Source organism: Lissotriton helveticus, chromosome 7, assembly GCF_964261635.1.
Source record: "Lissotriton helveticus chromosome 7, aLisHel1.1, whole genome shotgun sequence".
Classification (NCBI taxonomy): domain Eukaryota; kingdom Metazoa; phylum Chordata; class Amphibia; order Caudata; family Salamandridae; genus Lissotriton; species Lissotriton helveticus.
Genome location: NC_136068.1, coordinates 181,038,301 through 181,051,865, shown reverse-complemented (window position 1 = coordinate 181,051,865; position 13,565 = coordinate 181,038,301).

Here is a 13,565-nt window from a genome sequence, read left to right as displayed (position 1 = left end):
AATGTGAACAGTAAAGGGTTAACAGGGGTAGGTTGGAAATAATTAACACCACCCCTTTTTTTGAACTCCTTAAGTACCCTCGTCACTGTTTAGCAACTGTATCATGTGATCAAGCCTCGAGCTAGAGGCGAAACGCGTCATGCGGACTTGCTGGGTTTTATTTCTGAAATAAAACACTAAGGGGACGATTATGATGGCGGACGGACCTGAGTCCGTCCGCCACCATAGAGTAGGAGGGACCGTCCGCAGGGGCTGCGGCGGTCCCTCCGTGCAGATTAGGATGTGACCGCCAGGGTGGCGATCACATCCTCAATCTTTAACATTGCGGCGGGTGCAGCTTCAAGCTGCACCCGCCGCAATGTTAAAAATGCATACATTGCATATGTATGCAGAAAGCGGCAGGCATCGCGCGGTGCCTGCCGATTACTGTATAAAAATGCAGGGGGGTACCATAGGTACCCCCCATGTGCACCCCCACCCCCCCTACACCCAGGGGGCCCGCAACGGGCCCCCGCAGTGAAGCTCCGTATGCTTTTCCACAGCGGAAAATCCGCCGTGGAAAAGCATTTCTTTTTGGGCATCCTAATATGGCTGACGGTGTCTGAGAGACACCGTCATCATATTAGTGCTTTTCAGCCGCGGTTGTAAGCCAACCGCGGCGGAAAAGCTGCGGACGGAAACCAGGGCCCACCAGCCATCCTAATGTGGCGGTGGGTCTTTGGTGGGTCCGCTGCGGTTTTTCCGTATCCTCCGGGCCAGCGGTGTCTTCCGCCGGCCCGGAGGATGCGGAAAAACCGCTATCCTAATCTACCCCTAAATTTGCACCAGAAACTTTGGGTCTGACTTGTTCGCTTTTTTCGAAAACTGTCCGAGCAGAGAGGACAGTGATGAGGCGGCTGCAACATCGAGCGGAGTACAAGGAATATATATATATATATATATATATATATATATATATATATATATATATTACCTACTAGCAGCTGCCAGTAGGTAGCTATAGTTAGGACCTATTGTCCATAGGAAATCTGCAACATTGTATTCCCAATAACTATGGCGCCGGTTGACGAATCTTCGCGAAATTTTCAAAACTTTTGGCCAGCTCCAGTACGCTCCTATCCTGAAAGTCTCGGGGGGATTTGTCAAGCGGGGGCCGAGAAAAAAGGGGGTCCTAAAATGTGTTTTCCCCATGCAATTTTCCATAGGAACCTTAAGTCGCAGCTACAGCCCGAACTGCTGAACGGAATGACACCAAATTTGTCAAAAAGGTAGCCCTTGGTTCAGAGTCGTGCCTTTTGGTTAAATGGTGTAAATCCGTTCAGTAGTTCCTGAGAAAATCAAAAGTAAAATCACAAATATATCTATGGCTGCGGTGGATCCACGCGCCCTAAGCGCACCCTGCCGAGCAGAGCTGTATGCTAATTGGCTGTCAACACTCCAAACCAGGAAGTGTTGGCAGCCATCTTGTGCCAAGGAGCTGCGTTGCAGAGTGCTGTAAAAAGGGGTGTGGCCTCTGAACACCTGTCCGCAACGCAGCTCTCTGGCGCATACTGGAGGTGCCTGGTGGGCTAGTTGGTCTCCAGGGACCCTCAGGATTGCCCAACTATGGGGTCGATTATGATGGCGGTGAATCTGCATCCTCCGGGCCAGTGGAAGCCACCGCCGACCCGGAGGATGCGGATTCACCGCCACGGTCCCTGTCAACACCACCCGCCAGATTAGGATGACGGTGGGATCAGCGGCAGATGGCAGGTCCGTCCGCCGCTGATCCGCGGGGTGTTGGACGCAATTTGGTGGTGGTGTCTGCAAGACACTGCCAGCCAAATTACGATGGGTTTGTAAACATGCTTTTCCGCGTCTGATTTACCGCCGTGGAAAAGCATGTGGACAATAGCTTCTGGGGGGCCCTTGCGGGCCCCCAGGGTGTCGGGGGTGGGGGGTGCACATGGGGGGTACCTACGGTACCCCCCTGCATTTACATGCACAAAGCGGCAGGCACCGCGCGGTGCCTGCCACGTTGTGCATGTAAATGCAAATCATTCATTTTTAACCTTGCGGCGGGTGCTGCTTCAAGCAGCACCCGCCGCAAGGTTAAAGATACGGGATGTGACCGCCAGGGGACGGGGCCTGAGGTGACGTGTGCAAACACACCCTGGGACACGTTTTAGGTTTCGGAAATAATTCCCCTTCAATCCTGAGGGACCCTGGGGGCAAACTAACCCACCGGGTATTTCCAGTAAGCGCCACTGCGCTGCGTTGAAGAGAGGTGGTGCAGACTGTGCCCCTTTTTACACCTCTCTGCCATGGTGCTTACTGGACATACCTAGTGGGCTAATTTGCCCCGAGGGACCTTCAGGATTCAAGGGGAGTTAGTCGCCCAACTTAAAATGGCCACAGGACGTGTTTACACAGTGGGGAAGGGAGGGGACGGGGCCTGAGGTGACATGTGCAAACATGCCCTAATGCGCATTTTAAATACTTCCCATTTAATACCGAGGACCCATGGGGACGAACTAGTCCACCAGGTGCTTCCAGTAAGCTCTACTGCGATGTGTTGCAGAGAGGTGGTCCAGGCCGTGCCCATTTTTTCTACAACGCAGCTCTGTGGTGCTAACTAGAGATACCTGATGGGCAAGTTGCACCCAAGGGACACTCAGGATTCAATTGGACTTTATCCCCCAAATTAAAATGGCCACAGTGCGTGTTTGCACACATGTCATCTCAGGCCCCCCCTTCCCTTCACCAGTGTGCAAACGTGCCCTGTGGCGCATTTTAAGAGGTAGTTTTAATCCCCCGCCATATTATATACTATGGGCTTACAGAGGAGGTCATGCTAATAACAGGGGTACCCTAACGCATAGTGTTCCCTAGTGTATGTAGGTGTTTTAACTGTATTCTAAGTGTCTTTTAGCTTAGCACTGGCTCTAGGACTGGTTAGTCAGAGTCAGTTACCACCAGTACCCATCTGAAAAAGTGGAGGGTACAGGATGATTTTGCAACAAAGGCCTCTTTCTGCTCCTCTGTTTGGTCTTTCTGCATGTCTTCCTTCTTCCTGCACTTTTCTTCGTCTTTGAGGACTTCTGTTGCTTCTTTCTGCATTTGTTTTTCGTCTTTCTGTGTGTTTTTTCTTATTTCTTCACATGTCCTACCTTTGTAGGCATAGTTAGAAATTAACATTTAAAAAAGCTTTGAAATTCACTTGAAAAATCATAGGTTTCAGTTACGTTAAAGTTAGAAATTAGCATTTAAAAAACCTTTGAAATTCACTGAAAAAAACATAGGTTTCAGGCATGTTATAGTTAGGAATTAGCATTTAAAAAACCTTAGAAATTCACTGAAAAAACCATAGGTTTCAGGGGCGTTATAGCTATCTGGACATTTCGCTCATACGAAACCATAGAAATTCCCCTGTCATAGTTAGTTCAGCTAACTATAACTTGCGGGCCCTCAATGCACTGCTGATGATGTCACATATTACATCACTCATGACATGGTCAGTGACATCACTCATGACATCACTGATGACATCAGAAATGACATCACTGATGACATCATCCTTGTGATAGAGTGGCAGACCTCCTCTCACCCTAATATAACCTTTGATACACACATTGAAAAATGGAAACTAACGTTTTCAAAAAAATTGACATTCCAATACCATTTACAACACACCTATTCAGTAATTCCAAGATCTACATACACATCCACTCATTCACCAACAGTACTATATACTCACTCATACATGTACTCACTCATCATATGTACTCATACACCTATAAATCCTGTTACACACCACCACTCATTCATAGAGTTACTCACACACATAGTCACTCATGCTAATAAAGAATCAAATACATTTACTTGCATATACCGTTATACACACACCACTACACTTACTTCTACAGAAACGTACACATACTTACTCTCTTAAACAATCACTTATAGAAACATATACTTATTTATACAGGAACTTTTCCAATCTCTCACTCTCACATATACTCACTTATATACACCAATACTCACCTATACTAGTTTAAAACATATGTAGTTACTCATAAAGACACTATTGAGACAGTCATTCACTCACTAACACACCCATGCACACACTCATCCACCCATACAGTCCTGCACACATGCTGTCTTCAAAACACATACAAACAGTGAGTCACTCATTCATGCATCTATGCGGAAAGTAATAGCCCCCACCGAACCATACAGACACTCATACTGATACTCAAAAAACAACTAAAAACCCGTATAGACACTCATGTAGCTACTCACCAACCCATGCAGCCAATTATACACAAAGTGAGAGACTGATACAGATATTTACATATTTAAACATTACACGCTAACCCATGATACACTTAATCAGTCCATTATACAATCAATTTCACACAAAAAATCATCCATTTAGACACTTATTTACCCATTTATTCTTCCATCGAGCTTGAGATATATATATAAAACATATTTAATTTTCAGAAAAACACACATTCACTGGATGATGTCATCAGTGATGTCATTTGAGATGTCATCAGTGATGTCATAAGTGATGTTACTGACCATGTCATGAGTGATGTAATATGTGACGTCATCAGCAGTGCATTGCGGGTGCGTGAGTTATTGTTAGCTGAACTAACTATAACGGGGGAATTTCTATGGTTTTGTACGAGTGAAATGTCCAGCTAACTATAACGCCCCTGAAACCTATGGTTGTTTCAGTGAATATATATATGCGTATAAATACGGTATTATGAAATATGTACGTTCTTTTTATAGGAAATTTTATTTAATTTCAATTTTTTTTATTGACAACTTGAAAGATAACAAGCAACAAACACATAACATCAGAAGGGGAAAAAAAAGAAGAAAGGATTTGTTAAACAGAAAAATAAATTTAGCAATTTGTAGTAATTATAGCACCAAATACCAACCATAGAAAAATCAAATAAACGATCCCCAGATTTCCCCCAGTTTCCGTAATGATTGAATCCCCCTTCTTTTTGCCAATGCATATTCCATATCATATGTTTCCTTAACCAGACTCCACCACTCCAGAACCGTCGGTGGGCTCCGCGATATCCAAACCTGGGCTATTGTCAGTCTCGCACTAGCAATTAATATAATTATTAAGTCTTTCTGACAGGTATTCCAGTTCTGCCCACCCACTAATACTTCTAGAGCTGTAAGTGAAAATGGTCTCCCAAATTTCTGAGAAAGAGCTTTAGTGACTCCTTCCCAAAATTCTGTTAATCCAGGACAAAGAAAAAACATATGTTTCAGGTCGGCTGCCCTTAGGTCACATTTTGGGCACTTTGTTCGATCACTGTTAGAATAGTTTGAGGACCATTTTGTTATTCTTTCCAGAGTGTGGTATAGCTGACATATTGTTCTATATTGTTGCAGCTTTAAATTAGAAGAATGTACTGATCTGCTAATGCTGTTAAGAGCTGTGGAGATAGAATTGGCTGTGACAACAGGGCCCATTTTTTTACTCCATCTCTCCGCTAATTTCACACAGTCATCAGTCCTATAGCAATTTAAACTTTTATATCCAGTACTAATCAGCGATTTATCCTTAACCGCGTATAGGCAGTTCTAAATGTCAGGATCTAAAATGGCTGTAAGATTCAGCTTGCGTATAAAGTAATCACGTATCTGATAGTACTTAAACCGCACCCCTTCTGTAAGATTGTATACAACCTTCAATGCTTGGAATGTCATGAATCCGTTATGGTCATATAAGTCCCCAAGAATTTTAATGCCCAGGCTAGATAAATGTTTACCAGCTTTATCATGAAAAAATTCTGGAAGACCTGGATTACCCCATAAGGGAAGTCTTGAGTGATAAAACAATGTCTCGCACTTGATAAGAAATGCACGCCAGATATTTACAATGTCCAGTGCGGTCTTAAATTTGACCCTCTTAAAATAATTTGGGTCGTTAAGTCTGAAAAAAAACATATTGGAATCTTCACCCAGCATAAATTTATTTAAAAAAAGGACTATTAGTAGGATTTAGTAAGCTACGGAAACGAGTAAGAAAAGCTGACCAAAAATATAATTTAAATCTGGGAAATCGAGGCCTCCTTGTTTAAATGGAAGTTTTAATAAGGCAATTGCTCGGCCATCTTTTTTGTACCCCCAAATAAAGCTACTAAGGATCCCATCTAGACGTTTAAAGAAAAGGTTGTCCACCTGTAAAGGTATAGACCGAAATAAATAAAGATATTTGGGCAGGATCTTCATTTTTATTAAATTTATCCGGCCACTGATACTTAGTGGCACCTTATGCCATTTTTTAAATGAAGTAGCTGTTTCTTTTAGTAGTGCCTCATAATTTAATGCAGCTATTTCGTTTATTTTTGCAGATATTCTGACCCCTAGATAAGTAGCAACGCTACATACTCCCTGTATTGGAACCAAAGGTTTATAATTCATTAAAACTTGGGTTTTATTAGTATTCAGACTGTATCCAGAGATAGCCCCGAATCTTTTTGCCTCCTGGATAATTCCCTTCATAGCTTCAGACACATCTGTTGAATATATTGCAATGTCGTCTGCATATGCTGTAATTTTAAGAGAGTTCGGACCTGATACAAAAGGGGCTATCCGGTATTGATTCTGTAAAGCTAATAAAAATGGCTCCATTGTTAGCGCAAAAAGCAGGGGTGAAAGGGGACACCCTTGTCGTGTACCTCGAGATATTAAAAATGTAGAGGAATGCATCCCTGCGTAGCTGATTTTAGCAGCCGGGTTGTCATATAAAGCCTGTATCCATTTCAAGAATTGGCCTTTGAAGCCAAATGCTGAGAGCGAAGCCCAGAGAAAGTCCCACCCCACTCGGTCAAAAGCTTTTTCAGCATCTAATAATATCATACCGAGTGGGGTTGACTTAGTCCAAGCAACGTCAAATGCTGTCACAGCCATATTAATATGGGATGTAGTGGGATAAACCCATGTTGCTGAGGTGAAACCATGCTAGACATTATTGGTGACAGACGAGTCGCTAGAACTTTCACAAATATCTTTGCATCGTTATTTATAAGCGAGATAGGTCTATAAGACCCACACTCATCAGCCGTTTTTTTTATTTTTTTAAAGAAGACAATTTGTGTAGAGTTCCAAGATTTAAGGGCCATTTTCCCTGTCCCGATAAAACTAATAACCTGACTAAAGACTGGGATCAGCTCCTCCATACATGTCTTGTACAGTTCCAAGGGTATTGAGTCCTCTCCTGTTGCTTTACCTGATGGCAAAGCATTGGTTGCAAGTCTAATTTATGCTCTTGTAACATCATCTATTAGTAAATCAGAATTTTTGTTCCCCATACATTTTATTGTGCTCTTATCTATATATCTGAGTATCTCATCTTTTGCTATATGGCTTTCAGGAGTATAGAGTTCTTGACAGTAATTAACAAATTGCTGCAGAATCTGCCTAGGATTGTTGTAGACCAGAATATTAGGCCCCTTAATTGCTTTTATAACAGTCTTGGCCCTGTCCTCTGCAACTTTGTATGCCAAGATCCTGCCTATCTTTTCTCCACTCTCGTACTGTGATAGATTTTACTTCTTTAATTTAGCAATGCTTTTTTTCCCTGAGTGTGCTTTTCAGAGCGGACTTAAGATCTATCAAGCTATAGCCCAGTTCTTCCGTCTTTGCCGATACCAAAAGTAGCGCTTCGGCGAATTTTTTTTTTGCAGAGTTTTATATAGCGCGAACTAGAACCGAACCGAATCAGTTATCAGAGCGCTTTCCATAGCACCAGTTACGTTACATGAGGACACACTTTCATTTTAGGCACGGGGAGATTAAGTGATTTGCCCAGAATCACAGGAGGTTTTTGGCGTCGTTAGCGAGACTCGAACCAAGTTCCCCAGGTCCGAGGTCGAGCGCCTTAGCCGTTAGGCCAACCCCTCTCCCCAATTGATTCTCAATTGAAATTATGTTGGCAATAGTTTTCTCATTTTCTCTCTTACGTTCATTATTCTGTCTCCATTTAAATTGTTGTGTAAAGCCCCTTATACTAGCCTTACAAGCATCCCATACCACAATTGGTGAGGCCGAGTCAATATTTATATAGATAAATTCTTTCAAATGTTCCTTTAGTTGTGTTAAGAAGTCTATATTTAAAAACAAATATCTAGGGAACGAGAAAAGCCTAGGCCCTGGCCTCTCTACTGAGATATTAAAAGAAAGGAGAATATGATTGTGGTCAGAGGTCACTCTTGGGCAAATTTCTCTTACTTCCCTCCTTGCGCATTCCAATCAAGATAGTCTTACTGATGATATTCTTTATACAAAATATCCTCATGTTGTTTTTTCCCCAAGTTTTTCCTCCTCCCCAGGATCCACCCACCACCATCCCCTGATCCACCCACCCCAGACCTTCAGTTAACCCCCATAAAGGAGGACTCCTCTTTTGGACCAGCTGCCGCTGTCTGGGCAGCCTTACAGAGTCACAGCCTTGGGGATCAGCCCTGCACCCATATTATTCTGCCCCAAAAAAAAATACAAGTATGAGATTTGGATTCCCTGTTCCAATTCCCAATATAATATACTTAATAGGGAAGAGAAGAAAAAAAAGTCAGAAAGCAAAATCTTCAGCATCCCTACTCTCAATTGAACTGATCAGACATCAACATCGAGAGACGTGCGTCTTTCTAGCAATGTTCAGAATGTTCCAGTCCTTATTTCAAATTATTAGATCGCGTCTCTTTCCAGTAGTCTACATAATGTTACGATCATTATTTTACATTGTTTCACATTTTATCTGCAGCCTCAGTTTGACACTTAATTACAAATTGTTCTGCTTCTTTTTCATCCAGAAAGAAATATGTACGACCGCTCTTAAATACTTTTAACTGTGCTGGTTCCTGCAGAAAGACTTGTCCACCAAGGGCCTTTATTTGATCTATAAATTGACGCAGCTTCCAGGACCTTTCCATTGTGGCTTTACTTAAATCTGATCTCACAAAAAATGTGACAGAATCTACTGAAACAGGAGTGTTAGGTCTAGCTTTTAGCGAAATAGCCTGTCGTAATAAGAAGTTTCTCAGATTAATCAGGAACGGGCAAGGGTATTGACCCCCCCTTGTTTCTTTGTACCAGCGGCAGTCTATGAGCACATTGTATCTGTGAGTCCCAATCCCAGTCGGAGAGATCGGGAAATGCCTTCTGGAGTAGTTGTACCGTATATGCCCTCGGGTCTGCTCCTTCAGCCCCCTCCGCAATTCCAAAAAGTCTAAGGTTTTGTCGGCGCTGCCGGTTCTCCATATCCTCCAGCTTAGCCTGCATACTTGCGATCTGAGCCTCATGTTTATTGACAATGACTTCTGTATATGCCGATTTTTCTTCGGTGCCCACGACCCTTTGTTGCAGCTCTGCGACTTCTTGAGACATACAGCCTAATTTACCTGCCATCTCCTGTAAAGAAGATTGCGTTTTGCTATTATCCTCTCGCATCTGTAGATAGTGCTGTTGTGCTTCTTGTCTTTGTTCGTCTAGTGTTTGTAGTATCAGATTAAATGATGATGGTAGATCTTCCTGGCTATCCGCGGCCGAGGTCGTAGCCCTTTCTCTTGACTGTGAAGCCACTGGAGTCAAATTAGAGCCTTCTATAGCATAGGCCTGGGCAGTAATAGTAGCTGGGGTAAGGATTGGTATTGACATTGGTATTGGTATTAACGTTGAACCTGATGTTGAAGCCATTGTTGCAGATTGGCCCCCCTCCGGTGTACTCGGTTTAGGCTTAGGCTTGTCCAGCTTATCCAATTTATCAGGCACTGGATTTATATTCATAGGGCTAGTGCCAGAGAGCCGCAGTGCCATAGTCTTGACACCTCCTTTTGCCTGCACCCACTTCTGCAAAGGGCTATTCTCTGTGATAACTTTTCCTATTGATGCTATGGTATTCTGTTTGGCGGTTATTTTTTTTACCTTATTTTTAGATTTTCTCTCCCTTTCTTAATGCCGGCAGATTTATTTGCATCCGTAGCAGTTTGTATCTGACCATCCGTTAATTCCACATAATCTTCGCAGAGCCCACTTCCTCTATTACATCCGTCTCATCTATCATTCCATCTATAGTCAGAGAGATCTTTGAACCTAGTTCCACCACTGTATTGTATTGTAAAGTCTCGGTAGGGATGGCAGTTAAAATATCAGTTGGATAAGAGCGTGAGTTTGGCACAATCAGCGAGTTCTCCGATGACTCAGATAGCCCAGAGAAATCAGTTGAGTTTTTCTCCGGAATTTTTTCCTCCTGTGCTTTCTCCCCCGGTGTTTTCGGGATTTCACACGGACCCAGCGGCTGAGCCATTCCAGAATTTAAGGTCACTGGCACTTCGATATTTGTCCAAACCCCTGGGTCTAAATTTGGCCTTTCAACTGTTTCACCTGCTTCTGCTTCCATGTTTACCTTGATATTCCCCCCAGAAACATTAATTGAAACACTGGCAGCCTCATTATCCACCCTATTCACAATGACTACTATGTTGCATGATGAATCTGTTGTTGTCGTCCCTGCAGTCACTTTGTTTCCACTGCTCTCTTTCGCAGTGCTCCCTGCATTGCAGGCAAAAGACTCTGCTACCTTCCCGAGCAGCGGTAAACGTAGAAGAGGCTTACCAATCAGCTGTCCAGTTTTCTCTGCAGTTTTCGCCGTTGTTTTCTCTGTGGCCGATTCTGCCACTGTTTCACCACCATTGGCGGCACTTACTTCTCCTGCTCCGGCGTTCCTGCCAGCACGAGTGTTCCTCAACGGATTCTTAGGTGCCATTCTCTTCAGCATGCCAGAACCCAGAGCTGCCACAGGAGTGATTCCGGGAGTAACTGCCAGCAGGCTTGACCAGCCGATTGCTGACCAGCCAACCGGTCCCAGTGCAGGCAACCGCACAAGCTGAAGCAGTCTGCCGAAATGACTTCTAAACGGCCGCCACATCCGCTTCTCCAGCCCCGATCAGACCGCACGTCAGGTACTGTTCTCCGCTATATATATATTTTTTCCCCATAAGTTTTTATTCTTGGAACGAGCGAATCTCATAGAAAACGGAGGCAGATAATCTCCTTATATTTTCAGTCTCCTAGCATGGGTGCCGTTAGATCCGCCGCCAGCCGTTCTCCGTGGCGGCTTCAATCCGCCATCTTGCTCTTTTTATAGGAAATTGTAATCACTGACATTATTTTATTTTTATATGCTCGCATTTTTGTTTCTGTTTTATTGTAATAAAATGATTAATACAATAAAGTATTTTATTCATTCACATAGCTGAGGACAATTTTCTGACCAATTATCAATTAAGTCTATAACAAGACTTTAGTTCAGCTATCATGTATTTCAGATGATTCCATGCCAGACACTGATAATCACAACAAAATTGCTCTCTCATTTCCTAATGATGACACAAACAGTATGACCAAAGTTTCTGCTGAGTCAGCGTCAAAAGTGGCAATAAATGTGGTATAGGAAAGAAGGGCAAATAAACACATTTTACCCCAATGTGGACCATCCCTGTTTAGCCTAAGTGATCTAATAGGAGGAGAATTGGAAAGTGAAATTCCCCAGTCTAGCCAAAAACCATCCCAATTACACAAATCACCACCAAATCCAGTAGTCACTGAACTTGATCTTTCAGCTAAATCTTTTATTCATGCCTAGAAGGTTTTTCTGGAGTCTCTGCTTGTCTGGCCTCAAAAGGATCTGGGCCAAGAAGTGAAAGTTTAAACTGCCTGGTGCAGTTGTAGATACAATGGAGGTTGTTTATCTTCTAACAGTACACACTACTAAGCAAATATTTGAAAATGTATCCCCAGATGAGGACGTTTGATCCTCCATGAATCCATCTCATGTTCTCGTAGTTCTCCACATGACCCCTAACTTAAGAGTAATTTAGTCAACTGATATAGATCTTATAGAGATCACGAAATATGACGCTTTAACATGGACTTGTGCTTGAGTTACATTCTCTTCTGCTGCAGTATGTGCTATGTTTTGAGTGTTACGGATGTTCATCATTACTACTTTGGCTTTTCTGTATTAATTCCAACTATACTTCTCCAAGCACACTTCAAATTCCAACATATTCGAACAACTGCCTGAAGAGGGGTCAGGCAAATCTATTCCATCTCTGAGACAATTACAGATTGGCAGCAAGTAACAGAGGCTCTACATTTACCTAGTTAATCTCAACACTCTATGAGGCCTGGTCACGCTAACTAAATCTAAATCTAAATTAAGCAGTTTTTCTGGTTAATATAAATTAATATATCTGGTTAATATAAATGCTCTCACAACAATCACAAACGTTGGAGTCATACGCCTGATACTAAATCAACCTTACCTCCTGGAACATCACAGATTTGTGTAAACTCTATTAAGATCATCGCACTGTCCTCAAGGTAATGTTCGTTTTCAGTAAACCTGGTTAACGCCGGACCAAGGTCTTTCTGATTAAATAGTGTTTTATAGCAATGCAATTTTTTCTAGGTTTGACAATGTGAAGAGGGGGCATAGCTAAACTATTAGATAAAAATGTTCATTGGAATTGTGAACATGTTTGTGATTTAAAATCATTGATTGCTTTGAAAATAGAAGTACAATTTCTCCTGTATTGACATTTAACACACACATGCCGCCAGGCAGTGGCGATGATTCTAAGTCAGAGGATACTATGGCCACTCTGTAGAATAATGAACATGCAACCTAACTTATTTGCTATTATTGTGGACAGTTATAATGCTTTTGTAACATCATCCCCATACATTCGGACACCCCTATGGGAGTTGTATGAGATTTTGGGACTATATTCCCCATTATAACATTAGATTGTCGGGAGCTCGATCGAATACAATGGAGTGACTCAGGGCTAACGATGGTTGGTGTATTTCAGCTCCAACATTCCGATGTGTGTCTTTCTGTTTCTTACTTTTTCATTGAGAACATTCTACCCTCAGTGGGTGGAATTTTCTAATTAGCCTCATAGCCTACCTGCCTCGGGCTATACCGTTTGTTAAGGGCCCTCTCCCACGCTATATAGTCCCTCGCCTATGGCTCAGCCTATAACTGGGGCTTAGAGCCTTTAACAACTGGTTTAGCCCCCAGCAGCAGGCTATAAAGTAATATCACTATATAATTCAATTTCTGATGTCTATGGTAAATCCTTACTCAGCTCTGATAAATTGTCATGTGCTGGGTGATACCAGCTGGAGTCTTTGTCTATCAGGTTTGTTCCAGGTGGTGTCATTCTAGAAGCATTGACATGATCTGATGTCTACTTTCAGAGAGCACTTTCAGCAAAACCCTGGCATATCCCAGCGTAACGACATGATGACTCATAAGGATGCTTCAACCTAGACAGCCATGTATAGATGGACTCTCTGAGATCTCTCCCACTACCTGGAGCACAAGAAGCATTGCCCTTCTGTCAATACCTCTCTCTCTTGCTCTCTCTTTCACCCTATCTTCCATTATCTTTCTCTCACTCTCTTCCTTTATCAATCTTCCTCCCACTTAGTATCCCCTACTTGGTGGTCCAGGTTCACTAGAAGCCACCATTGAT